Below are 27396 nucleotides of genomic sequence, written 5' to 3'. Positions count from 1 at the left end.
GGAAGCATTCAGTATACACCCCAATTCCAAAGAAAGGAGATCCCAGGGAATGCAGTAATTATTGAACTATTGCCTTAATATCCCCTACAAGTAAAGTAATGCTCAAGATTCTGCAACAAAGGCGCTTACCATATATGGAGTGAGAAATGCCAGACGTCCAAGCTGGATTCAGAAAGGGAAGAGGCACCAGAGATCATATCGCAAACATACATTGGATAACGGACCAAGGAATTTCAGAAGAAAATCACCCTGTGCTTTATAGATTACAGTAAAGCTTTTGATTGTGTAGATCATGAAAAACTATGGAATGCTTTAAAAGAAATGGGGGTGCCACAGAATCTGATTGTCCTGATGCACAACCTATACTCTGGACAAGAGGCTACTGTGAGGACAGAATATGGAGAAGCCAATTGGTTCCCAATTGGACAGGGTGTGAGACAAGGGTGTATCTTATCACCCTGTTTGTTTAATCTCTATGCAGAACATATCATACGGAAAGTGGGATTGGACCAAGATGACGGAGGTGTGAACATTGGAGGGAGAAATATCAATAATTTAAGATAAACAGACAATACTATACTACTAGCAGAAACCAGTAATGATTTGAAATGAATGCTGATGAAAGTTAAAGAGGAAAGCACAAAAGCAGGAGTACAGCTGAATGTCAAGAAGACCAAAGTAATGACAACAGAAGATTTATGTAACTTTAAAGTTGACAACTGAGGACATTGAACTTGTCAAGGATTATCAGTACCTCGGCACAGTCATTAACCAAAATGGAAACAATAGTCAAGAAATCAGAAGAAGGCTAGGACTGGGGAGGGCAGCTATGAGAGAACTAGAAAAGGTCCTCAATGCAAAGATGTATCACTGAACACTAAAGTCAGGATCATTCAGATCATGGTATTCCCGATCTCTATGAATGGATGTGAAAGTTGGACAGTGAAAAAAACAGATAAGAGAAAAATCAACTCATTTAAAATGTGGTGTTGGAGGAGAACTTTGCGCATACCATGGACTGCAAAAAAGACAAATAACTGAGTGTTAGAACAAATTAAACCAGAACTATCACTAGAAACTAAAATGAGGAAACTGAGGTTATCATACTTTGGACACATCATGAGAAGACAGGATTCATTAGAAAAGACCATAATGCTGGGAAAAACAGAAGGGAGTAGAAAAAGAGGAAGGCCAAATGAGATGGATTGATTCCATAAAGGAAGCCACAGACTTGAACTTACAAGATCTGCAGGGTGATTCATGACAGATGCTATTGGAGGTCACTGAGTCATAGGGTCGCCATAAGTTGTGACTGACTTGAAGGCACATAACAACAACATGCTGCTCTCTTAAAAAATATCAGGGTGGTGTACAGCAACATAAAAACATTTAAAAGCAATACAAAACAATCATTTAAAATGGTGGGCTACTCAAAAGACATTTTAAGCAACTACGTAGGCCTGTTGGCACAAAAAAGTCTTCAACAGATGCCTGTAAGTCAAAAGCGAGGGTGCCTGCCGAATCTCTGCTGGAATAGTGTTCCACAGCAAGGGACTGGTAACATTTGTGTGATGTTGTGATGTTCCTGCTTATAGTGTAAATATGGTAAGTGCTGTTTATATAGAAGACATATGGTAAGTGGAGTGAAAGAGGAGGGGGGAGTACATGAGCAGTAGAATGCTGGATGATTGGCTGAGCGTTTGAATGGCTGGGAGTATAAATGGAAGAATGACAGTTGAATCTGGGTGGATGTTGGGAGTGTGGAGAAAGAGGTGTTTGAGGGTGGAGGTCAGGAGTGTGGAGAAAGAGGGAGTTGGAGTTCTGATTAATAATAAGTCAAGTACAAAACAGGAATAGATGAAACCATATGCTTGTGAAACATTCTAAAACTAATCTTGTTATTTCTGATATTTAATAAATACTTATTTGGTTTACCAAAGGCCTGATCCTTGGCTGGGGGATATACATACCAGAAGGGAGGGCAAGGTAATTACCAAGGCTGAACAGAAACAGTATCTAATGGTGGCAGCGGTGAAGGGAGAAATAATAACAATTCAAGTATCCAGAGCAACCCAGAGTTGTATGCGTTATCTATAAAGATACAAGGGGGTTGGGAACAGCATAAGCACGCAGTCACAAAAGTAACCAGCTAGAGAGAGACTCAGGCAAAGTCTCTGGGAGTATTGGTTATAGGACGTGACTGGTGGTGCTGCCTAGCAGGGGGATCTAGTGAGATCTGTGCTAGAGCAGAGTGAGAAACCATATAAAGGACGGCCCAGACTGGTGGTATCCCTGGTGGTGCCTAGTGAAAGGCAGTAGCCACAAGCAGGTGGGAACCTGACAGGGAGAACCAGGGGAGGACGTCACAGATGTCACCTCTCTTACTTCCTTCAAATTCCTCCTCAAAACTTGCCTTTTCTGAGAAGTCTTTGGCACATCCTCTTAGTTTCAGGCAGTGATGGCCACCAGCTCAGATGGCTTTAAAAAAGGATTAGGCAAATTCATGAAAAATAAGGCTATGAGTGACTACTTGTCCTGATGGCTATGCTCTGCCTCCACAGTTGGGGGTAGTATGTTTCCAAATACCAATTGCTGGGAACTGCAGGTGGAGGGAGTGCTCTCATGCTCAGGCCCTGCTTGTTTCCCACAGGCATCTGGCTGGCCACTGAGAGCACAGGATGCTAGACTAGATGGACCACTGGCCTGATCCAGCAGGCTCTTCTTATGCCCTTATATTCCCATATACTCTACTGTAACCAAGCATAAGGATGTGCAACTGAAATAAATGCATATCTTCCTCTGTTTACTGCTAGCTATGTTTCATCTACCCTTCTCTGTTATCTCCCATACGCTGCATCTTAGACTGCATGTCCTTCAGGGGCTGGGACCCATTTTTCTACTTTGGTAAAGGACCATGCAGATTTATGGCGTTAGATCAGAGGTGGAGAACCAGCAGCCCTTGAACTAGATGCAGCTTGTGGTGCCTTCCCATCTGGCCCCCAGAATTCCTTGCTCTGTTTTTGTTTTGGGGTGGGGGGACCCTCGTTTGTGTTGTTAGGAGGCTTTTTTCTGAGCTTACTTGTGGCAAAGGGGGTATTTTGAGGAGGAGGGCTGCAGCTGGGGAGAGGTTAATCCTCCCCTCCCAGTGTCCTGTGGCTTTCCCACTGAAAACAGACTCTCCAATTAGGCTTGAAAATGGCCTTCTATGAGTGCCAGTAATTAATCCTTCCCTCCCCAGCTACAATCTCCATAAAGGTCACCCCCGCAGCAATTAGGTGCGAGAAAAGCTGAAATGCTTTCTTCTAGCCTAATTGCTGTGTGTTGTGGGTGTGGTGTGTATGCATGTATGCTGGATGCATGGGTTGTATGTGTGTGATAGGTGTGCGTATGCAATGCGTGTGAGAGAATATGGGGGTAGCCACAGCCACTTTGCACATGATCAGGCTTGTTTTGGCCACACCCACTGCTGGCCCTTGAAAGGTTCTCCACTCCTGCAATATGTAAACAGTATCCGTAATGACCATTATAGAAGCCGAAAAGCAGGCAGCACTTGGACTATGTAAGTGGCAGTGACGGGGTGAGACCCAGAATTTCATCAAGCTGAAGTACAATGGAAATTTCTCTGGTATTAAGATTAAGCTGATGATGTGCTAGAGAAGGGTGAGGGAATTGCTGCCACTTACAATTTCCAAGGTACTTTTGTGCAGACTCTACCCAGAAGAGTCATTTTCCCATCACTTTCCTCATTATAAAAGTCCAACCTTTTGGAGCAGTGAGTTTGTTGTGCTGCATCACTTCCTAATCAACTATAATAGTCCAATCTGAATTTGTCACTTTGCAATTTAACCCAACTCTGAAAGCGCCCCAGATCCCATCTTCTGTTGGCAAGAGAAAAGCTGCTTAAAGAGTTGGTTTACTGCAGAACTTCCTTGCATCTGTCTCTTAAAACCAATTCAGATAGGATTGCCAACTTTTTCTGGCAGGGCACCTGTGACTTTAATAGCTGCATGACGAGCAGAAGTTTAACAAGTGAAGCTTTCTCCATCAGCATGTCTCCATGTCAAGAAAAACTTCACCTGCTAAATTTCCAAGTGTTAAAAACACAACAGCCTAGCCTAGAAGTGGGCAATCATAAGTTCAAAGCCATGGGTATAGAATTGTTGTTTAGCTTTGAGCTCAGGGCATGGGAGAGGACAGGAACTGCAGGAAGAACGTCTGAGGACCCAGCACTTGTGTGGAATAGGTTTCCCTTTCCAGGCTGGCAAGAACTATTACAAGGTTCCCCTTCCATCTCCTTTCCTCCTGTCCAACAGCTATGTCAGGAAGCCTATGAGTTGGGACTAGAGTTGCTATGTCAGAAACTTCCCAAACCCTGAGATTTCAGGGGTGAACCCTAGGGAAGTCATGGGGCTGTGCCCTAGTTATGTCATGGGAGTGGGGCCCTAGTGATGTCATTAAGCATGATATGTTAAGCATCAACTACAGTTGCTTGGAGCATACCACTCAAACAAACAAAAAACTCAGATTGGCAATTAATATAGAAACCTTAGCTAAATGAAGGTGTTCCCTGGTCCAACTGAAGTGATGAGATCATTCTTTCTCACCTGTTGAGGGAGCCTGGGTAGGGAACATTTAATCTAGCCTACTTGCTTCTGGCAAGAATGGTTTAAATGCTCTCAGGCCAGGCCAGTCACCAGAAGGCCATTGTGGGAAGAAGGGAGCCTAGTGTTGTGGAGATGTTAGATGGGAGCATTCAGGAGTAAAGGTGGATGCCTCTGAGGGCTGCAATTCTAAGCACACTTACTAAGGGACTAAGCCCTATAGAACTCTACAGGACTTACTTCTGAGTAGATATTGTTAGGATTGTGCTGTTGGTAAGGCTTGGCTAAGGATCCTCTGCAATGATATCCATATCAAAGCAGGGATGGCAACCCTCTGCTTGGAATGCCCTGCCTGCCTTTTTACATGGCTGCTCCAGACTTGACTCCAAACTACAGACTTGACCCTTCACTGTATGGAGAGAGGTTTGAGAAATGAATAAGAGTTAAGAAGATTCTTTACTCTTTCCTGCCTACTCTGTGGGCTGCTATAAACTCACTTTGACAGCCAACCCAATTCCAATGAGTAATAATTGAAAGAGAAAAAACACATGGTTTGGTCTACCTTCTCAGGCAGTAGATTGGGTACAACAGCAATTGAAGCCATACTTCCCAGTATGTGAATTCTCTTTTACCACTATTGGGCAAGAAACAAACCTTCATGCAGATAATAAGGTGCATCATCAGTGGGCTTAAGGGGGTTGAGCTGAGCACATGGAACTACTGTTATTGCTTTCATGGATGTAAGGGAGTGAGGTCAGAGGTAAATGAAATGCAAATAGAAAAGACAAACAAAAGACTGTGATGATTCCCCAAATGCAATACCATACCAACCACAACAAGATTTCTATAAGTAAGGCAGAAAACTCAGCATCCAGCAAGCAGTGAGGGTTCCTAACCAAAAAACAAAACTAAAAAAACCTGGCAGCCAGTCAGTCAAGGTCATAGAAATCCCCGTGCAGCACAACCTGACCTGGGGGCTGCAGTTAGTGCAGAATGCTGTGGCACGATTGCTGACATGAATGAGACTCTATGAAATCTGCACTACAGCCCTTCCCTTGTTTAAAAATTATCTTTTAAAATTGCTCTTTTCAATTCACTAATGAATGCACAACATACCTAGGGCAGATCCATACCATGCATTTAAAGCACATTCAACATACATTTGAAGCACATGACTCCCACCACAGAATCATGGAACCTGGGAACTGTAGTTTGTTAAGGGTGGTGGGAACTATAACTGAGGGGGAAACTACACTTCCCAGGATTCTTTGGGGGAAGTCACATGTTTTAAATGCTAGTTGGATGTGCTTTAAATGTATTATGTAGATCTGCATTACTTCATAAACTTTTCCTGCATATAAATCATTTAAATTATTTTTTAAAATGGAAATCAGCTACAAAGTTTACTTGGTGACCATGGGCTACTCATCATTTCTCAGCCTATCTCTGCCCCTCAGGGTGAAAACAATGGAAGGGGACCATGACCACCCCAAAGAAGAAGGGAATACTTAAAATGTAGAGGAAATAGTAATATCCAACCATAGTGTGAAATCAGATACATATTGAGACATAGTATGAAGAAATATCTATATAAGCATAAATGTCAAAGATGTTTATTATTTACACAACCTGTAAATATATTTATAATGCAATCCTTTGCATATTTACTCAGAAGCAAGTCCCAATGTAATCAATGTACAGGGATACCCCGCTTAAAGTAGCTTCACTTAAAGTAACATCGCTATAAAGTACATGCTCCATACTCCACCATACCCTGCTTAAAGTATGTGCGCTTCGCAATAACGGACACTTTATTGGCATGACGCCACTGCCATCTAGTGGTGATTGCGTGCAGTACAAGTGAAGATAATTGCTTCACTTTAAGTACAGCTTCACTTAAAGTAAACTCTCCGGTCCCATTGCGTACGTTAAAGCAGGGTATGCCTGTGTTGAAACAGGGAAGCATGCACAGCACTGCAACCTCAAATGATAAGGAACTTCACTCACCCAACCCAAAATTCAGAATCATGCCACTTTGAGCTGTTTTGCAACTGTTTAAACTTGTTTTATGGTTATTGGATTTTAAATGGATTTATTTCTTCTTGTTTTTTTTTTTTTACAATAATTTTTATTCAAATTTTCATAAAACATAGAAAACAAAATCATAAAACATTCAAAGACAAAAAACAAAACAAAACAAAAATGATTAAACAAAAATAAAATAAAATGTTGACTTCCCATTTGTCACATATCAAATCAGTTATAGGTCTACAATATATAACAATCCTGTCTCTTAAATCATATTATAAAATCACTTTCCTCCAGTAGTTATCTTAATTAATCATCAAATCTCATAAACATTACTTTATTCTTTCCACAAAAAGTCAAAGAGAGGTTTCAATTCTTTAAGAAATGTATCTATCATTTTTTCTCCAAATAAACATGTCAATTAATCCATCTCGTTAATAATTATAATAATCTTATTGTCATAACCATAGTCCAAATAAACATTTCGATTAATCCATCTCATCAGAATCTGTTAGGTCCAATAATTTCAATAGCCATTATTCCATTATCCCTATTAGTTCCATCTTCCATCTTCAATAGTCCTGTTAAGTCCAGTAATTTCAGTGTCCAATCTTCCATTATCAGTATTCCATAATAATCTTGCTGTTGTAGCCATAGTCATATAATAAGAGTCTGATGGGAATTTCCTCTATCCCAAATATTTTCTTGCCATCCATTCTGAATAAGTTGCTGAAATACTGTTGTAAAGTCATATCTGTGTTCTTCTTTTTTACAAAATGCACTGGCTCATCTCTTAAGAGTTTTTCCATTGTCACATGGCTGCAGTTAATTCCATAGATTTTCTCTATATCAAGCTCCATCACATCATTCCAGTCCAGAAGATTATCCAAGCCATTGATAACTTTATCTCTAATATCTTCATTAATTTCTTCAGAGATAACGTTAAATTCCAAACAGTAGATTTTATTTCTAAAATCCATAAACTCCAGATCTTTTTCCAATTCCACATTTGTTCCAATCTCCAGGGCTTGTATCTTCCCTTTATTTTTTCTTTTCTCATCTCTGATCTCATTCTCCTCTCTCACAGGATCCCCTATTTCTTTAAGCTCCTGCGTCATTTTGCTCAGTTCAATTTTCAGCTCCTTACTACCCTGTCGCAGGGTTTGTTTCGTTATCTCAATCTCATCCATTATTTTCTGAAACATAGTTACTTCCAGATTCTCAGCCACTTTCTTGATTGCCATTTTTAAAACCACGAAAACAAAGCAAAACAAAAATAAAGAAGAACCACTTCTTATTTCAGCAACAATTGGGTTAATATTCCAGGCTTGATGACATCACAGTATAAACAGAGCAACCTGCCTTATCTCTCTATGTTCAAGAATGCAAAACAAATTTAGTTCCCAGCATCAAAACAGTTAGTGGCGTTGTGAAGAAGCAGATTCGTCAAAATAAAATAGACCAAAAAGAGAATAGTCCCAGACAATATAATATTCCTTGGAATAGAAATCAGGAATAGAAATCCCTCTTCTGTTTATTATCTTTAGAATGCACTTCCAGGACAGCTTTTTGCGACAGAAACAGAGATAAGCTGTTAATTTCGTGAATAACAGAGAAGAGTTATAGCTCACCCAGAAGTTGTCCAAAGCCGATCAATCTGACAAATCTCCTTTTGCTGCAACAATTTAAATCAAGTAAAAAAAATAATAGAAAGAAGGGTGCTTGCCTGTTAGTCCGTTCTCTCTTTAAAGAAAAGATAAACGTATCGCTTAAACAGATAGAGCTTGTTCGGAAGTCCGTCCGGCATTGTTGGCTGGACCTTATCTCATAAATTAATGAAATCCAGTCCTCCCAACAAAAACAGGCTTTTGAGGTTGATCTCTACGTTTCTCCCTGCCCGGGAGAAATTTCATCAGTCAAAAAAAAAATGTTCTGACTGATTTATATCTGAATAAGCTTCTTTTGAGGCGGGAGCCCGTCCCAAAAGCAGGCACAAGCGAAGTCACCCTTCCCGGAAGTCGCGGATTTATTTCTTCTTGTAAGCTGCCTTGATTTCCCACCTTACCTCATAGGGTTGTTGGAAAGATTCCATATACACACACACTGAAGATGTAAATGTACATACATCCCATATAATAGTTTATTGTCAAAACCAGTTGGTCATTGCAGAATATTTTTTAAAAAAACCAGTATTAGTTTCCTACCAAATAAAAACATTAACCTTTGGGTGAAGGGCAGGCAATAAATTCTAATTCTAATAAAAATTCTAAGTAAGCCCTGCCTAGTTGCTTTTTTAAAAAATGATTGGAGGGGGAGATAGAGATTTACAATACAATCCTTTGCTACATTCACTCAAAAGTCCCTCTGATTTACAGCACAAGCCTAGCCATGTCTACTCAAAAGTAAGTCTCACTGAATTCAATGGGGTTTACTCCCAGGTATGTGGGATTAGCATTGCAGCTTTATTCCCAGAAAAGTGGGTGATGGATTAAAATTTCATGTTGGGAAGGTTTTCAAAACAGGCTATGAATTAGACAAATAAACTGCCCTCTTCAACAGCCCAGTAAAATTTAAACTTGTTTGACTCCTTACAATTAGAAAAGGATAACATATTATGCACTCACTCAACTTCTGATGTGCAGACAAACAGGAAAAAGGAAACTCTTTTCAAGATTTGCAATGAGTTCTGTTTCTTGCCTGGAGGTCCCCAAATCTCTCGCCAATCACAACCCTGACTTCACTTATTGGCTAAAAACCTGATAGGGAGGGGATTAGAGCAGCCAGCTTCTAACAGAAGTTGGGGGGGGGGCTGATGTTTTGGTGTATATCTCTTGAACCAGACCTAGAAATTTATTTATTTTTAATGTGAAAGCTAAGAGTCTGGAGATTAAGGTGACTCATCCAGAGACCCAGAGAGGATCCCCAAAAACCGGAGTCTCCAGGTGAAAACCAGACACCTGGCAACCATAGTTGGGACCTGTATTGATGGATTGAAGACAGTAGGGCAGGCCTGTATAACTTGTGCAGCCAAACACTGTACAGCCATGTATGGCGATTCAATAAACCTTCTGTTTTTGCTGCCTTCTTGAGCTGCAAATTAGGGAGATTGTGAAGCACACTGTAATCATTGCCACCATTATTTATTTATTTATTATTATATTTGTAACCTGCCTTTCAACCTGAAGATTCCTACATGACAGTTGGACATGATGCATGGGTGGTGGACAGTGTTCATCATGACTGCTCAGGTTTCCAGCATCACATAGTCCAAGACTCAAGAAGAGGGCTGTGTAATAACATGCAGTGGGATCCAGTAATACCATAAGGTTTCCAGCTATTGGAAAGTAAAAAATGTGATGTATAGGTTGGGCTGAGAGCATAGCCTAGCAATAAGTGGAGGAAACCAATGGCAGAGAGCTCAATGACCTTTTTGGTATTTGTTGAACATAAGGTGCATTATGCCAGGTCAGACCATTGCCCCATCTAGCTTAGTAATGTCAGTACTGACTGGCAGTGGCCTTCCAGGGTTTGTGGTGGGAATTTCTACAAGCCCTCCCTAAAGATGCAGAGACTTGGGCCTGGGACCTTTTGCATGCAAAGCACGTGCTCTACAATTGTGCTACAGCCTTTTCGCCAGTGGAACAGATTCTTTCAGCAGAGTTTTTAAATGCGCTTGTGTTGTTTTTTAGGTGGGAAATGGAACAATGTTTAATGTTTCCAGTGCTTTTAATTCATGTTTTAATAGGTTAGCATTTTAATTGTTTTAATTACTTTAACACTTTGAACTTGGTGTGAACTATCCCCAGGACTTTATTGATATGCCAGCCATCAAATATTCTAAAATAATTAGAAGCCAAGAAAAAAATGGAGTGGGGGGGAATCAGAACCCCCTCAGTGCTTTTTCCTATCTTTTGGAGGAGGCGGAGGAACAAAACCCTCTGAAAACCTGTTTTGAGTAAGGCTTTTGGAAAAATTCTAATGAAAGTGGAAAAGGAAATTGCTGCGATTCATGGGTCTATCCGTAGTCAGGAATGGAACAGAGTCAAGCAAATACAATCAAGGTTCACATTGTTGCTGCTGTTGTTTCTTAAATCCACAAATGATACACAATTAACAACTTTATTTACATCATTTCAACATTTCCTTTATGTTGAAATGAATGTAAGTTACACATAAATAGAGATGTAGCTTTTGTAACTTACATGAAATAGCAGACAGTGAGGCAAATAACATAGTGTTTGGCAGGAACTGAAGTGCAGTGGAATGGAAACAGTCCTGATTATCATGAATATGGATTGGAACGCTGCCTTTGCACATCCCTAGTTTTGAATGACGAGTGAGGTAATTGTAAGTTTTATTAACAAAACTTTTTTATTTGTTTTTTGATACAATCTTACAATATAAAAATAAGCAATTAATTTTTTTTTAAAAAAGAACTTTATACAACCCAATCATCTGAGGTAATTTTAGAGCACCTCTCCCTTCTCTCCTAACTTCTCCTTCCAGAAAGAGTGCTGTTTGCTTATAGAACTGTTGCTGTTGCATATGCACATTACATGTGCAATAATTACCAGAGGCAGGTGACAAGACAGCTAGCATAGCACAACCTCCAAATGATTGAGTGCGCAGATGTGCCTCACTAGCTCACAAGTCTGGTGCTCTGTCAGCCTGAGAATTAACCCCTAAACCTGAATATTAGGGTGAAAGCCTAAATCTTGGCATCCTTACAAAAGTTGTGCAAGTCTATGAACCTGCCCGGATTTTAAGATCATCCGGTGAGGCCCTCCTTACTATTCCATCTTTCTCGCAAGTTTTTCTTGCCGAGACACAGAATAGGGCCTTTTCGATGGCTGCCCCTAGATTGTGGAATTCCCTCCCTAGCGAGGTTCGGTTGGCTTCCTCGCTATCGTCTTTTCGCGCCCAGGTGAAGACTGTTTTATTTAGGCGGGCTTTTAACTGAAAATGTTACAGTTTTAATCTATTTGATTTAATTTATTTTTAATTGTTTTTAACATGCATATTGGTTGTTCTGATTGTTTATTGTTTTAATTGTGAGCCGCCCTGAGTTCCTTGGAAGAAGGGCGGGGTATAAGTATTTTAAATAAATAATAAATAAATAAAATAATAATTTTTTAAAATAAATAAATAAGTCTGGATTAGGGTGCCCAGATGCAAAGGAGCACAGGAGCCCTCTGAGACTTGATTAGTTGCATTAAAGAAGGAATTCCAGTAGGGACAACTTTTTTCATTCTCTGAATAACAAGCTACATTGGTCAAAATTTGCTGTTTGATGCAACTAAAGGTACATGAGAACATAACAAGAGCCCTGCTGGATCATACTGAAAGCTTGTATCTAGTAGAGATGGGGGAGAAATTTGATTCAGTTCTCATTTAAAGCTGGTTCTATCAAATTTGCACTTTCCAAAACGATATGAGAACCGAAACAGAGATGTTCTTTGAAATTCACGCTTATCTGAATTTTGCAATGTAGTTCTCCAAACAGTGTTTACAAAATTGTATTAATTAGGGGAAGTGTGCATAAAGATGAATATTTTAGTGAAAACAGCATGCAAAAATGTATTATATTAGGAGAAATTGCTTGCAAAAATGTGCACGTCATTCCAAACAGCACACAAAAATGTGTTATTAAGAGAAATTAGCACTAAAATGCCGAAAATTTTTCATGAGGGTTTTTTTTTTTTAAATTGCAAATTGCTGCAGAAATGTGGAAAACTGAATTGAAGTTTGGAAAAATGAGAAACGGTGAGAACTGAAATTGACAGATCTTTCCATCCCTGGTATCTAATCCAGCACCCTGTCACCCACAGTAACCAACCAGATGCCTATGGGAAGCCCATAAGCAGAACATGAGGGCAGTAAAACTTTCCAGCATACAATCAGCAGCAACTGGTATTCAGAGACATGCTGCCTCAGATCCTGGAGGCAGCATATAGCTGTGACTAATAGCCATCATCCATAGCCTTATCCTCCATGAATTTGTCTAATCCCATTTTAAAGCCATCACCACATCTTGTGGTGCATAGTGCTGTGCACTGTGTGAAGAAATACTTTCTTTTGTCTGTCCTGAACCTCCTACCATTCAGCTTCATTGGATGCCACGAGTTCTAGTATTATGAGAGAGGGAGAAAAACTTTCTTCTGTCTGGGCATGATTTTATAACCTCTATTCACTAGGTACTCACTTTTTTCCTAAACTAAAAAAAAACACCCAACCATACGCTGTAACCTTTCCTTGCAGGGGTGTTGCTCCAGTCCCTTGATCATTTTTGAGCCTCTTTTCTGCACTTTTTTTTGCCACCCACAATAGTCCTGTCTTTCTTGGTTACCCTACTAAAGACTGAGGAGTGATGCCCTCTGTGTGTCTCAGAGGATGTTGATCTTTAGCAGAGCCAACATAATATGGGTTGTTGCACATCCTCCCCCCCAATGATGAAGTTCCTTTGCTTATTTCCTCTTTGCCTTCATCTTGCTGTTATGGAAAATTTGAGTTTGTAAAAGCTTTCTGTCTCTCCCTGGGAGAGCTGTCCCTTCCATAACCCTCAATGCATTAACATTCTTGTCTTCATGACATCATAGTGTGTTGCCATGGAAATTATTGTAATGTCACAAAAATTATATTATGGATTCGCTGAAAAGGTGGATGAAGTTTGGAGCATGATTTTGGCTCTGATTTGCTGTGCAGATCAGCAGTAGGTTGAGAGCAGTCAGTAGGAAGTGATTAGGAGTACACAACCAACGTGAGGCAAAGGAGATTTTAATCATTGACATTCCAAAGAGTGCCATCAAAATACATGTTTGTACCTGTCCCTCCCCCCCCTTCATTTTTATAGTAGCAATGATTTCCTCTCCTGCCAAACCACTAGACATATTTTAAACTGGGCAAAGTTAAAAGGAAATCTCCCATTTGATGTGTTATGGAAGTGTAGTGTGTTGGTGAAAATTGAAAGGGAAAACACCCTCAGATCTGTGCACACTGAATTTCTTCTGCATGTGCCAGTGGCTCTGTTGGATCATAGACTTTGTATGTGACTGTTAGTGATATAATTTATATTTTATTTTGTTTTGAGAATGGGGGAGGGAAATCAAGATGTGAATTTGGGATCTCAGTTTGAGAGGTTTATAGGGAAAGAAAATGCCTGCACTTAAAACTTGCCTGGGAGTCTCACTGAACACAATGGGCCTTTACAGGTGATTAAACATTTAGAAGTTTGGGTTTCATGCAATAAAAGGAACAAATAGGGAACCAGTGATTCATCATAATTCAGCAACTTTGTTCAAGTGGCAGTTGGATGAGCAGCAATTTTAACAGCAGTGGTTTTCTTTTTCAATAGATCTGTCAAACTGGTTGAATCACACTTCTCCACCCTACCCCACCAAAAGAAGCCCTCTTCCATAAAAATAAGAGTATAAATATAAAACAAGCCCCAAAAGAACAAATACATGACCTCATGCTCTGCCACTACTGGAAACAAGTAGACATACAGATAAGCCTAACGCAACCTTGTTCTAGAGTTAGACCCATAAAAAATGCAATCTGTACTGTCACCATTCCATACTAATAAAGTTGGTCTCCTTTGGGTCGCACGTCATATAAGGCATCAGAGAACTGAATAGCTCCAATTTGGTCAGGGCCTCTTTGGTCTCAGCTGCAGTATACATTTAAAGCACTCTGATGCTACCTTAACAGTCATGGCTTCCCGCAGAGCATCCTGGGAACTGTAGTTAAGGGTGCAGAGAGTTGTTAGGAGAACCCCTACTCCTGTCACAGAGGTACGATTCCCAGAGTTCCCTGGGAGGAGGGATTGACGGTTAAACCATTCTGGGAATTGTAACTCTTTGAGGGGATTAGGGGTCTCCTAACAACTCTCAGGACTTTTAACAAACTACAGTTTCTGGGATTGTTTGGGGGAAGCCATGAAATGTGTAATGTAATATGATACTACTTTAAATGTAAAGTGTAGATGGGGCCTTCATGTTGCAGTTTAGCTGTTACACTGCACATATCTGAGGCATATCCTGAAACATGTAAGTTGACTATATACATTTACTTTTTTGTTTTTGCTTCAGCTGAAAAGGTTTGACTTACATCTGACTCATGTGTTATGATATATATGTGATATGGCAGGTGTGGGGAATCTTTGCTCTTCAAATGTTGCTGAACTACAACTCTCATCAGCCCCAGCAAGCATGGCCAATGGCCAGATATGATGGCAGTTGTAGTTCAGTAGCATCTGGAGGGCTAAAGGCTCCCCATATCTAGGATATGGGGACATATAACCTGAGGCCTGCAGAACCTATGCCCTGCTACACTGAACAAAGGCCATCTGCTATGTATTTTGGCCTATCAGGTGCTTGACAAGCCTCCCATTTCTGCCATCCCAGGGAAGCAGCAATTAGATGGGATTTAAATTGGCTCTAGCAGGCTACCATACATTGTGTGTTTGGCTTGGTGAGTCCCAAATTGTGTAGCCCTCTCCCTTGCTCTTTTCTGTATGAAGCACCCTTGAAATGTAACACAGTGGAGGAGAGGAAAGAGCTATGGTTCCTTCCTACCGCATTCCCCCTAGTGGCACTAGGCCTACTCAGCCTCAACTTTCTAATCCACTCCCAGGAGCATTCATGCTTCTGCCCCACAACAGCCCTGTGGATGTTCCTGAAGCCAATTAGCTACTGAAGGCTAGATACTTTTTTTTAAAAAAAGCAAATAAAAGAGAAACGTTGCATTTTGTTCACAGTGACGATTCCTGCGGTTCAGCCAGCAAGAAACCCGGGTGTGACGTGGAGGAGCCGAAGGAGGCCGGCAGACACAGTGGCCAGGAAGGCAGGTCCGACACCTTGAAGTTAAAAGCCCAGCATGCGGAGCTGCAGGAAGAGCAGGTGGATCAGGCAGCGGGGTGCTCCCTTATGGTGCAGAAGGCCAGCCTCCACCACACGGGTTCCCCTGTGAGAGGGCAGCGCAGCAAAGGGGCAGCCACATGTTCCCATGCAGCTGCTTCTGATTATGAGCTCTCCCTTGACTTAAAGAATAAACAGGTATACCAGCTTCTCCTCATGCCATGCGAGAGGGGGCTAGGGTGGGCTGGGGCCATTTCTCTATCCACTCTTTCTAGCGTAGTCTCCATGCGCATCACTGCCCTGCTGCTGACCACCGCCATTGACATGGGTTGGGAGTGGGCAGATGTATGTGGGAAGGATCACATCTCAGTGACAGAGCACATGCGTTGCATGCAGGAGGTCTCAGGTTCAATTCCTGCCATCTGCATTCAAAAGGATCCCACACACACACACCACATGAGACTCTGGAGAGCTGCTGTCGGTCAGAGCCGACCATCCTGACCTAGATGAGAAAATAGTCTGGTTTTGTATGAGGCAGCTTCCTGCATTCCTATTTGATGCCCCCTGCCTTTTTAGAATTTCAGCACGGTTTGAGAAATTTGCCTTCAGGATGCTGATCTCTGACACAAAACCAACCTATAGACCAGCTCTCAGGGCCCGTTATTTTTGGCTTACAGTACCCAGGGACACGTCGTTAAACCCACAGGCCTTTCTAAAAAAGATGCTATCCAAGCCATATTCCACAATGTAAAGGAGGTTCCCTTAACTCGTCTGAAAGAGGATTGAGCCTTTGTTTACTCTACTTTGCTCCCACAGTGAAAGGTGTGTGAAGAAGGAGGAGGAATGCAATATATATTTATCTTTCTTCCCCACCTTTTTGAAGCCGGCAGTGCAAATCCTGCTGTGTGCACCGTATTTATCACGGGGTTCAGACCCTAATAAAACGACAAGATGTAGATTTGGGATGGCATTTGTTAGATCACTGTGGTACGTGCCTGGGTCTAGCAGAGATTTGACACCTGGCAGAAGGATATCCGAGCTACACTGCAGAAGGGCTTGCAGATTTGTTCTGCGTAAAGGTCTTTTTTTTCTTTTTTGTGTGAATAGGTTCCTTCCTGTGCTTTTAACAGCTGCATGCATGGGTTGAAAATGCAACACTGAAATGTTTCCTGTTGTTGCATTCCTATGCAGGGAAAATGGTGCTGCTGTCATGCAACAGTAGCTTGTTCATTAAAAAAAAAAGGGGGCATCCCTAAGCACAGCTAGTTTGTAAGCCGAAAATTCTACCAAGTATGGCTTTTCTCATCATTGGGATGGGGAAAGTCACAGTGGGTAAAATACTATTTTCTACAGATCTCTTAAAAAATACTCTTCTGTTCTGGACCTGAGAACAACCTTAGCCACTGCTTTAGTGAATGTTAAATAGCATTTTGATTAAAATTATTTACTGCGGCAAATGACTTCCAATGTATTAGAGAACTTTCATTTTGGTCTTGCAGTGTCTCATTGGGATGGTGCCCTCCCTTCTGTTCTTACCATCACCGTATTTCTGGCAGACAGGCCTGGCTTCTTATCTCACAATATCTTTTTATGTGTTTTTGGTTGCACTCCTATCGCACACCAATGGGAGTAAGTTCCAATGAACTGTAATCAATTGGACTTACTTCTGAGTAGCTGTGCCTAGGACAGTCATGTTTATCTCTTCATTGTCATTGTTATTTTAAACCTTTTCATCCAGGTGAATGTTTTGGTTCTTCCTGAGAGCCAGATTTTCCAAATGAAATCCATGTTGTTATATTTCACAACTTCCCCACTGATACCTGTATAATAGCCTTCTCCAACCTGGTGACCTCCAGGGGTTTTGGACTACAACTTCCATCAGCATAATGCTGGCTGGGGCTGATGGGAGTTGTAGTCCAAAACATCTAAAGGGCGCCAGGTTGGAGAAGGAGCCACCACAGAGTGGCAGACTGAGGTCTCTGTAAAAGGTTAATGCCTAGAATGGAATCTATGATATGCACCATATGGGAATAAGTGTCTTTCAGTTATACATTGATGTTGTGCCTGATTTTCTTTTTGTGCAATTAAAAAAAAAAGCATTTCTGGCCATTTTCTGGCTGCTTTCTCAATGTGTTCTTTCCAGCCTACTTTTGATAGTGTTCAGACACAAGATTCTTCCAGATGGGATTCTGGAACCAAAGATGCAAGTCTGAATTAGGATTTCTAACTTTTGATTTAAAAAAAAAATCCTAGTCACGATGAGGTGGTACCACATCCAATGGAGATTGCCCAGAAGCGGAACTGGTGGGTCAGGGCAGCGTCTTGAGGAATCAGGCAGGTCAGGGTGGAGCCTAGCAGAATCTGATGGTACAGGGCAGAACAAGGCAGAGCATGGCTTTTCACACCTCCATACTATTTGCTTGCCACAGAACAACATTTTACTGGTTGGGCCAGAAATTGTGGCTGGTTGGCAAAATGATACCTCTAACAGCAACATCAGTAGCACTGTCCTAATTGGTTTGGAGGCAAAATGGGGTCAACTTCTTCTTCTTCTTCTTCTTCTTCTTCTTCTTCTTCTTCTTCTTCTTCTTCTTCTTCTTCTTCTTCTTCTGCCTTTCCTCCCAAATGGAGCCCAGCATAGTAAACAAGTGATAAAAAATCTTTAAAAACATTCTCCTTATATAGCCAAAACAGTACTACCCACCCACAATAGGAAGGGTTCTGTATATCCGGATGAACCCCAGTGTGTGCAGAAGTAGATTTCTTTTTTAAAATAACCCGCTAAAATATGTTAACTTTCCCAAGAATGGGGGTAAAGGAGGACTGCACATGCCTGCCTTTGCTCCAGGGCATAACTGTTTGCATTTTGCCATCAGATACAACCTCTTATCTAAGCATCCCATTCCTTCCTGTCACCAGCTGAGTGCCTTCAGAAACAGGCAGAGGGGAAGCGAAGCTATAGTGTCCCATCTGCATGGGTGAGCAAGAACCCCTGACAATAGTTAATGGATGAGTAGCCAAAGGGGAGATTCTGCTTAGATGGGGAACAGCAACTCCATGATTACTTGAGTCTTGGCTGCAACTGAGCAAGATTCCTCTACTTTCTTACTGACTTGGAGAGTAGAGAAATCTACTTTGCTGACAAGCCATTCTCTGACACCTTAGCATGTCATTCTGCTGACCCTAAAGAATGAGGTAAAAGAATTGCCCAGCATAGGGTTGCCAGGTCTCCGGTTTTTGGCCGGAGTTTCAGGGAAAAAGGGGCCGTCTCCGGCCTCCAGCAATACTTTGCTTAAACTGGATGATCTCCGGCTTTTCATTGGCCGCCTTCCTGCCATTTGTCATTGAGGCAGGGAGAGCTGGTGCTGCCGGGGCCGGGCTCTGTCTTCCCAGGCAGCAGCCTGTCTTGGACAGGGGCGGGCGGGAGCGGCAACGAGGGGCTGGCCCTGGGCGTGCGAGGCAGGCACTGCTTAAAAGGCCAGTTGGGCAAGCGTGGCGCTGTCATTCTCCCTCCTGCTGTGGGCACCGCTGGGCGGGAGTGGCCGCGATGGAGCTCGGCAGCGGCGGTGGCAGCGGCGGCGGCCGCAGCTTCTCTGGCTGGGGAGCGCATCACGGCCGCTGCCGCCCAGCGGCGCCCACAGCACGAGGGGTGAAGCAGCTGGGCGTCCTGGGGCTAAGAAGGAGCTGGCCCCGTCCGGCGTCCACTGCTGCTGTGGGTAGCAGGCTGGAGAGAGAGAGAGAGAGAGAAAGAGAGAGAGGCTGGAGAAAGAGAGAGATGCTGGAGAGAGAGAAAGAGAGAGATGCTGGAGAAAGAGAGATGCTGGAGAGAGAGAAAGAGAGAGAGGCTGGAGAAAGAGAGAGATGCTGGAGAGAGAGAAAGAGAGAGATGCTGGAGAAAGAGAGATGCTGGAGAAAGAGAGCGATGCTGGAGAGAGAGAGAGAGAGAAAGAGAGCGATGCTGGAGAAGGAGAGAGATGCTGGAGAAAGAGAGAGATGCTGAGAGAGAGAGAGAAAGAGAGAGATGCTGGAGAGAGAGAGAGAGAGAGAGAAAGAGAGCGATGCTGGAGAAAGAGAGAGATGCTGAGAGAGAGAGAGAAAGAGAGATGCTGGAGAGAGAGAGAGAGAAAGAGAGCGATGCTGGAGAAAGAGAGATGCTGGAGAAAGAGAAAGATGCTGAGAGAGAGAGAGAAAGAGAGAGATGCTGGAGAAAGAGAGAGAGAGAAAGAGAGAGAGAGAAAGAGAGAGATGCTGGAGAAAGAGAGAGATGCTAGAGAAAGAGAGAGATGCTGAGAGAGAGAGAGAGAAAGAGAGAGATGCTGGAGAGAGAGAGAGAGAGAAAGAGAGCGATGCTGGAGAAAAAGAGAGATGCTGGAGAGAGAGAAATAGAGAGAGGCTGGAGAGAGAAAGAGAGAGTTTGGCCCTAATCCTCAGTTTCTTACTATTTCCTCTGGATAATTGCACTGCTGGAAACGGACAGAATCATCATGTAATTGTCTTTTCTTGACAGGATGTGGGAGTGAGATTGAAATGACAACAAATAGGAATGTGTGCCATTGTTCCATTTTTCTGCACATTTCCCATCTCCCCAAAGCAGCCTTCCCCAACCTGGTGCCTTCCAGATATCTTTGGGCATACAGCTGCCACCAGCTAACATCTGGAGGGCACCAAGCTGGGGAAGTCTGCCCTAAATTGTCAGCTGCTTCAGGTCTATCGGATCTAAGCATATGGTCACCCTGTTGTGGGAAAGTTCCCATTAAACTGACTCGTGTTAAGAACATAAGAACATAAGAAGAGCCTGCTGGATCAGGCCAGTGGCCCATCTAGTCCAGCATCCTGTTCTCACAGTGGCCAACCAGGTGCCTGGGGGAAGCCCACAAGCAGGACCCGAGTGCAAGAACACTCTCCCCTCCTGAGGCTTCCGGCAACTGGTTTTCAGAAGCATGCTGCCTCTGACTAGGGTGGCAGAGCACAGCCATCATGGCTAGTAGCCATTGATAGCCCTGTCCTCCATGAATTTGTCTAATCTTCTTTTAAAGCCGTCCAAGCTGGTGGCCATTACTGCGTCTTGTGGGAGCAAATTCCATAGTTTAACTATGCGCTGAGTAAAGAAGTACTTCCTTTTGTCTGTCCTGAATCTTCCAACATTCAGCTTCTTTGAATGTCCACGAGTTCTAGTATTATGAGAGAGGGAGAAGAACTTTTCTCTATCCACTTTCTCAATGCCATGCATAATTTTATACACTTCTATCATGTCTCCTCTGACCCGCCTTTTCTCTAAACTAAAAAGCCCCAAATGCTGCAACCTTTCCTCGTAAGGGAGTCGCTCCATCCCCTTGATCATTCTGGTTGCCCTCTTCTGAACCTTTTCCAACTCTAGAATATCCTTTTTGAGATGAGGCGACCAGAACTGTACACAGTATTCCAAATGCGGCCGCACCATAGATTTATACAACGGCATTATGATATCGGCTGTTTTATTTTCAATACCTTTCCTAATTGTTGCTAGCATGGAATTTGCCTTTTTCACAGCTGCCGCACACTGGGTCGACATTTTCATCGTGCTGTCCACTACAACCCCGAGGTCTCTCTCCTGGTCAGTCACCGCCAGTTCAGACCCCATGAGCGGTGTTGTCTCATTAAGTCTCTAATGTGGCAATTTAAGCGAACAGACCTGATCTTGTTCTGGGTTTTGGACTTCCAGCAGGGGCTTAGACTAGAAGGACTAAAAGGCCCCTTCTAGCTCTGTGATTCTATGCTACATGTAAGTGTGTGTGTGTGTGTGTTACACACAAACGCACAGGCACACACACAAGCATACTTTTTTTCTTTGATCAATTTTGCTTAGAAAAAAAGTGTCTTGTTCTTGTCAGTTGACTTCCTTTTTTATTCTTTGTATGTACTTAAACAAGCTGGTCTGTTTTAAAAGAAAAGCTTGGTGGTGTTTGTGAGAGCCCACGAAAGAGCAATTTCAGGTAACTGCCACAGCCAAATGGTTAAGAATTGGCCTTATGACATAATGTGTACTGGCTGGTCTCTACAGAATTCCAAACACCATTTCAGACTTAAGGCTGCCATCTATTATCCCAAAGGCAGCCAAAGTAGCATCCTCCAGATATTGTACTAAAACTCCCATGAGCCCTATCCTGCTTGGCCAGCAATCACAATAAAGTCCAAAAACTTGACTGCATCTGTTTAATTATATGCATGGAAATGGAAATGGACTGCCTTCCAGTTGATTCCGACTTATGGCTACCCTATGAATAGGGATTTCATGGTAAGCGGTATTCAGAGGCGGTTTACCATCTAAGGCTAGTACTCCCCACCTGGCTAGGGCCTGCTCAGCTTGCCACAGCTGCACAAGCCAGTCCCTTCCTTGTCCGCAACTGCCAGCTGGGGGAAACGGCTCCTTGCGACTATGCACCTTGCCCACAGGTGGCAGGGCACATAATCCCTGAGCCACTCACTGTGGGGGTGATCTTTAGCTGGCCCTTGACATCCAGGAGACACGAGTGGGGATTTGAACTCATAGACTCTGGACTCCCAGCCAGGCTCTCCTCCCCACTGTGCTATACCATCTGTTGCATGAGCATACAGTTAACATACAACTGACTTCATAGCACCATGCAGATAACAACTAGCTCACTCTGCATTAGCATAGCTGCTGCAAGCACTCTTAGTTCATTTTTACAAGATAGTTCAACATGCTATCTTGTTCATTAAAAAAATGCATTCATTCCTGACTTTACCTCTTACCACTTCTCCAGGCTGTAAAAAATAAAATAAAACACCTTCCACTTTCCTTTTTTGTATCTTTAATTCAGTTGTTGTTGTTAATGTGCCTGCCTTCAAGTCAATTTCAACTTATGGTGACCCTATGAATCAGCGACCCCAATAGCATCTGTCATAAACCACCCTGTTCAGATCTTGCAAGTTCAGGTCTGTGGCTTCCTTTATGGAATCAATCCATCTCTTGTTTGGTCTTCCTCTTTTTCTACTCCCTTCTGTTTTCCCCAGTATTATTGTCTTTTCTAATGAATCATGTCTTCTCATTATGTGTCCAAAGTATATGTGTCCAAAGTCAGAGGAAGGCAATGGTAAACCACCTCTGAATACCTCTTACCATGAAAACCCTATTCAGAGGGTCACCAAAAGTTGGGATCGACTTGAAGGCATTCCATTTCCATTTTCCATCCATACTCCCTAAGATGGTGAGAAGGAATGACCTTGTCACTTCAGCTGGACCTCTTTTAGGTAAGATTTCTATTTTAATTTCCAATCAGAAATATTTTTTTGAATGGTATGCTGCACGCAAGCATGGTTGATACAATGTATCATGCTTCATGATGTCACTAGGGCCCACCCCATGACATCACTAGGGCCTGCCCCATGACGTCACTAGGGCCCGCCCCCATTTTCTCAGGTTTTTGGATGGTTCCGACCTGGCAACTCTAGCCCAGCAAGAGATGTAGCATGGAGTACTCTGAAACCCCCTGATGGCAGCAACAATGCTAGGCAATAGTATCTCTTCCAGGGCTGGATTTAAACTTGTTTGGCCCTAAGCTATAACATGAGTGAGACCCTTCCCTCTTCAACAAATAATAAAAATTTTAAATGCAAAATACGGGCTGTACAATTAAACGGAATTTGATAGTCGTGTAATATAGGTATTAAAAATGCAAGGCACATGTGTGCACATTCTTTATTTAGGACTTTGTCAAACATAACACAATTAAACAATATAATATAAGGTTATAATATATAAATTAGATATAATTTACATATACACGTAGGCTGTTTTCTGCAAGAATCCAAAAAGCCGCATGTGTACAACGTTCTATAGAATTGTGTACTGTTTACTGTTGTCAGCAAGCGAGCCGCAACAATGATATTCAATACCTACCAAAAATTATCTTCATTTTGTATGATGTTTATGGTTTCCCGGTGGAAATATTCTAATTTTTCTTTCTTTCTTGCTAACGCGAGGCCCTTCGTAATGTGGGGCCCTAAGCTGTAGCTTGTTTAGCTTGTACATAAATCCAGCCCTGATCTCTTCCCCTGCCCAGTTGTCTGGTGACCCTGTATGGGGAGGCTGTCTGGATCACCTGTCTTAGGGTTTCTTGCAGGACCTCCTCATCTAAATTCAGTTAGAAACACACACTCCATATGAAGCAGCAGAAAGGTTGCAGACCTTCTGCAGATAACTGCAATAACTATAGAGCTGTAGAGGTAAAATTCTAGCTGGCCAGGAGTGTGACAGAACCAGGACCAGCTCAAGACAAATGTGGTGCCTGAAGCAAAGGACAAGATGGCGTCTCCTAGGCTGGCAGTTGAAACTTACTTCAACTTTAGAGATGGATCAGCACCCTCCACCACAACTGAGGGCAGCAGGATAGCTTACAGCAGCCTTTGCCAACCTTTGGGTCCCCAGATGTTGCGGAACTACAATTCCCATCAGCTGTAGCCAGCACGGCCATTGGTCAAGAATGATGGGAATTGTAATCCAGCAACATCTGGGGACCCAAAGGTTGGAAAACCTTGGCTTAGAGGGCACAGGGCAGACCATGTGACGCACACAGATCTGTCCTCCAACAGAGCGGAATAATGGGGGGGGGAATCCAGACGAATGGCTGGAGCAGGGGCTCCCACTAATGGCACCTACACATACCAGCCATCATACGCCACCTGAGGTAGGGGCCTCGTCATGCCTTATAGTAGGGCCAGCTGAATTTGTGGCAGCAGTGTTTTTCTTTACCCTTGCAGCACTGTGACACAAAAGCAGCATATCCCCAATATTTGCTTTTTCTGCACAACTATTAAAAGTATAGGAGTGTCTGCATCTGGTCACCTGCAATCGGGTTTATCAGCTGCTTCAGGAATAAATATGGTAGAATGCAAGGTGAAATCTATAGTTGTAGTCACTTCATTTATGTATTGCATTTTCCACAAATACATTTGTGCTCAAAGCAGTTCACATAAAAAACAAAGTCTAAACGCAGTAATACAATAACACATAATAAAAAGTATTATTTAACATACATCAAAATTTAAGTGAGCATGAAGCTCACAAATAGAAGTTTAAAAAAATCCAATAACTTCACATCCAAAGTAGCCCCAGAGATGATGACATCAGTACCTAGTATCACTCTACCCCATCTTTTATGCCTCAGTGCAAAAGTCCGAAATGTTCCCTTAGGATTCTTCAGGAAGCAGCCTCCTTAAGAAGGCTCTCAGGGCCACAGGGTATGGCACTGCAGGTAGAAACAGCTATCCCTTGATGGGAAACACAGGAGTCCCTCTCCCCTCACAGTTTTTTTCTGGAAGCAGTTCCCTTATGCTGCTCACATTTTAAGTGCCGTGGTATAATCTTGACCCAAATTGAAGCCTGGATGTCAGAAACAGCCATAGCTTTGCTCCCTGAGAAGACGGAAAGAATCCTGCAATTTTTGATATGCTTAGGAGAATGGCCATCAAAACAAACAAAAACTCCCTATAATCTTCTTACTTATTGCTTTCTTATTAGTTTAACTCAGAAAAAGTATAACTGGAACAGTTTGAATGATTCCCCCCCCTTGAGAAAGGCAAAATAAAGAAACAAAGTATAATTGAAAATATATTGCATGAAAAAGGATAAAGGCAAAATCAAAGAAAGCCACAAAAAACCCAGGGAAGTACAATCCAGTTGGTATGTAATGAATCTAGAGATGAAGAAAATAAATCTACAGTAAACAATAAAGAATTAAAACTAAAGTAGCATCAGGGAGCAGCCATACTCTGAAAAAATGAAGATTAAAAGCACAATCATGTGCATGGGAATAAGTCCCCCTGTGTTCAGTGGAGCTTATTCCAAGGTAAGCATGCATAACATTTGAGGTCTGACATAAAAAAATAAGCCAGCTATATTTTATTTGTTCATTTAAAAAAATCTATGCTGCTTAATGCAGCCTTCATCAGCCTGGTGCCCTCCAGATGTTTCGGGCTACAACTCCCATCAGGCCCAGGAAGAGTAATGCTGGTTGGGGTTGATAGGTGTGGTAGTCCAAAACATCTGGAGGGTACCAGGTTGGTGAAAGCTGGCTTAATATAATAACAATCTCTAAGCCGTTTACATAAAAACAAAGTTTTTGTTTTTGGGCTCCTACTAGGAGAAAGGGCAGGATATAAATCAAATCAAATAAATAAATAAAGTACAAACAATAAAATTCAATAAACGTAACAAAAAACTAGGTAAAACAGAACAAAACTATATATCACAGATAAAACTGAGCAGTGTACAAAACAAAGAATTCAGGTCAGGAAAGCGTGGCTAAACATACACGGAGGGAGGCAGGGGGGAGAAAGTCAATTCAGTTAGCATTTAAACCCGAATCTATCAAATTCACACTTCCAAACCAATATGAGAGCCAAAACATAGCCATCCTTCAAAATCTGCACTTATCCAAATGTTGCAGTCCAGTTCTCTGACCAAATTTACAAAAATCACTCAGACACACGTTGCATTATATTAGGAGACACTGCTTGCGAAAATGTGTACATTAGTCAAAATTGCATACAAAAATGTGTATATTAGGAGAAATTTGCACTAAAATGCTGGAGAATTTCATGAAGATTTTTTTTATTTTAGAAAATTGCAGATAGCTGCACAAATGTGGAAAACTGAAATTAAGATTGAAAAAAATGAGAAACTGAGAGAACAGAAACTGACAGATCCTTCTATCCCTACATACATGTTTTTAAGAGGCATTTAAAGGTCATTATTGTCTCCATCTCATGGATTGCCAAAGGGAGGGAATTCCAGAGGGTGGCCGTTATCACAAGAAGACTCGCTTCTGTGTTGTCACTAGGTGATAATCTTCTGGCCATGGAATGACCAGCAGGGTTCACTTCAAAGATCTTAAGGAGTGGATTGATCTATACTGGAGGATGTGGTCTGCTAGGTATCCGGGTCCCAAGTTGTTTAGAGCTTGAAATGTCAGCAACAAAACTCTGAACTTAACTTGGTAGCTAATTAGAAAGTCATACTCGTACCTTCATTTTGCACAAGTTTCCCCCATCCTTCATTTTGTTTTGGCACTAAAGTGCATTAAGCAGGAACAGAAGAAATATCGGCACATTAAGTCCAACCAATTGGTCCATCTATCTCAATATTTACACTGACTGGCAGTGGCTCTCCAGGGTTTCAGGCAAGCAACATTCCCAGCCCAGCCTGGAGATCCCATTGGAGATTGACCCCGGTACCTTCTGCCTGCAAAACAGTTTCTCTGCCGTTGAGCTACAGCTCTTTCCCTAAATGCATGATTGATCAAGTCTACATCATGCATTTAAACCTATTCACCCTCATGGCTCCTACAGGAACATACAAAGTCACCTTATACTTAATTCGACCATTGGTCACACTAACTCAGCATTGTCTACACTGACTGGCAGCAGTTCCCCAGGGTTTCAGGCAGGCAGTCTCTTCCAGCCCTACCTGGAGATGCCAGGGATTGAACCTGGGACCTTCTGCATGCAAAGCATGGCCCTTCTCCTATGTAAAAGCTGGCCCTGCCATGCAGCAGGGACAAGCAACCTGCTTCAGGAGTCTTTGTGAATTGAGCAATTGATGCAGCAGAAGTTTTTTAAAGTCTTGGCCAGAGCTCTCTGTGTGTGTGTCATTGGAGCACCACTTCAAGCAGCAGAATGTCTTGGTGTGGCGTCGTTCCCAGTTCCAGAAAACTGTAGGTCTGTGATGGAGAACTTTGGCACAGAATTCTATGTAACTTCCCCCAAATGTTAAGGCTTCAATGTTTAATCAATTAATTGGTTAGGCAAACCTAACTAAAAGCTGCCTGATTAACTGAGCCACAGATTAGCATATTTTAATTGAAATACTTTTTTTTAAAACTCCCCTATGAGAAAATGTTACATTTGGGGCT

The 27396-nt window shown here is 42.3% G+C and overlaps 1 protein-coding gene across 1 annotated transcript in view; it reads left to right on the top strand.

Annotated features, from left to right (window-relative positions):
- The first annotated feature begins 15606 nt into the window (after positions 1–15606).
- IQSEC3 (IQ motif and Sec7 domain ArfGEF 3) overlaps positions 15607–27396 on the top strand; it is a 78812-nt gene continuing 67022 nt past the window's right edge. Inside the window, exon 1 of the mRNA XM_061582698.1 lies at positions 15607–15682. The gene's annotated coding sequence lies outside the window, so the exon portion shown is untranslated. The remainder of the gene's footprint in view (positions 15683–27396) is intronic.

Source organism: Rhineura floridana, chromosome 8 (assembly GCF_030035675.1).
Source record: "Rhineura floridana isolate rRhiFlo1 chromosome 8, rRhiFlo1.hap2, whole genome shotgun sequence".
Taxonomy (NCBI): domain Eukaryota; kingdom Metazoa; phylum Chordata; class Lepidosauria; order Squamata; family Rhineuridae; genus Rhineura; species Rhineura floridana.
Note: the sequence above shows the minus strand (reverse complement) of the source record. Positions and strands in the feature narration are given on the sequence as shown.